This window comes from Pinus tabuliformis, chromosome 7 (assembly GCF_031772625.1).
Source record: "Pinus tabuliformis cultivar Carrire ecotype Pingquan chromosome 7, CPIR1, whole genome shotgun sequence".
Lineage (NCBI taxonomy): Eukaryota > Viridiplantae > Streptophyta > Pinopsida > Pinales > Pinaceae > Pinus > Pinus tabuliformis.
Genome location: NC_142293.1, coordinates 1,901,656,742 through 1,901,658,793, shown reverse-complemented (window position 1 = coordinate 1,901,658,793; position 2,052 = coordinate 1,901,656,742).

Sequence of the window (2,052 nt, the reverse complement as noted above, 5' to 3'; positions counted from 1 at the left end):
AATTAAGAATCCTTCATCATGTTGACAGAGGGAAAGTGGGTGAATATTGCCAGGGAGCAGTTAAGAATTCCTTAGCTATATTCAAGATGTAAGAACCAGGGGAAACAGGAGCAGTTAAGGATTCCTGTCTATGCTAATCATGAAGAAAACATTAAAAATAACAGGGATTGAACACAGAGTACAGTTAAGCAAGTTCTGAGTTATTATTTTTCCTTGTTATTTAGATTATGATATATAAATTATATATAAAACACAAAAATAGTAAAACACAAGTTAGAAAGACTTATTGATCCATGCAATGATCCAAGAATTATGTAACATGGTCCTCTGCCATCAATTCCACATCCAGACAGTCCAGAGACAATGGATTCCAACAACTTTTGTATTCAGAAGTTTTTCAGAGTTACAACGCAGTCTGAGAAATATATCACCAACCCTTAATACTTCGCTTGGGGAGGTATTTGTACAAAAATGTTTACAAAATATCTCAAAGAGATAATATCTAGTAATAACTTCTTCTACCTACTTTACAGGAGAAGTAAATGATCTTGGAAACAGGGATAAATAAATGCAGAAGTAAATGTTGTTGTGCTGACGACTCAGTTGGTGATATGTGTTGATTCTAAGCTCGCTGAGTCGGCCAGTGGATGTTTCCACTGATATTCCGCGCTGATGTTTCCACTGATATAGCTAAATTTCTAGCCCTTTGAATTTCTACCTGGGCTGCTGTTATCAAGTCAATCTGCTCATATATAATTTGAATAGAACTTCAGACATTACTAATGGATTCACTAATGTTAGCCCACAAAATGCCCTTGATCTCTCCCAGAGGTCTATCTAAAGAGAGGTCATTTTCCAATGCTTTTACTTTGTTCTCTAATGCCTTCACCTCTCTTGTCTTTTCTGCCATAGTCATTTTAGATTTGTCATAACTTACTTCTAACTTGGCCAATTTCTCTTTAGCCTCTTTTAATTCTGATACTTGGAGTTTTAAATCCTCCATAGCCTTTATCAGCTCCTCTGTGATCATGGTAGTGTTGCTGCCTGCTGCTGTTGCTGAAGTATCGGGTGTTGTTGATGCTGGGCCAGTGGGAGGCACTGTTGTTGTAACTATGGGAGGAGCAGTTGTAACTGTTGGAGCTATTTGAGATGGCTGGGAGGTCGACACTCCCTGCTTTTCCTGTAATGCTTTCTCCAATTCTTGCTCTGTCTCGCTTAGTCTTTGATCCATTTTCATCAGCAAGTCCATCATCTACTCCTCTGCTTTTTCCTGCACAACCTCTCTGGTTTGTGGATGCTTGGTAATAGGCAACTTCAACTGTTTCCTGAGGGCAACAATGTCCTCTTCCTTCTTCTTCATCAATGCTTTTATTCCTTTGGCATCCTTGGGATCATGTTCCAGCTCAATGATAATCTCTTCCAAGGACTTTATCGTGTTGTCCTTGGCTAAAGAAGATGCCTTTTCCAAATCTAGTTGGGCGGATGTGTTGTTTAATGAGTTCTACAATTTGTGAGCTAACATTGCCTTATCTGCCAATGTAGAGTAGACCATCTCTCTAGTTTGCTTGTGCAACTCAATCTGGTCCATAGGATGAATGTCTTTGGCAAGGACCTCCAGATTTGTTCTTATATAGTCAGCTGCTGACTGTGGCTGCTGCACTTTGGGCTTAAAGTGACTTAAGATCGTTTTTCCTTCTTTAATGTCATATGCAGAAATTAGCCTTTGCTGTTTGGTGGGGTTCATCTTGAGAAACTGATCATAAAGTTGCAGTCTTATGGGCTCATTCTGGGCCTTGATGTCCGTGAATGTTCTTTTGATATCGGAACCTTGCTTGCTTTGTGGCCTTGTGGAGGAAACTTCCACACTATGTTGTTTCTCCATTTCCTGCCTATGAGAGTTGGTGGATGTTTCTACCACTGGGGATGTCTGTGGGCTGGCTGCCCTCTTGCCTCTTGGACTTTCTGAGATTTCCTCAATAATTTCCTCTTCAGGTAGAGGATTTATTCTTTGCCTTTTTTCCCCTAGTTGCTCTGCTGGTCCACTTACAGATG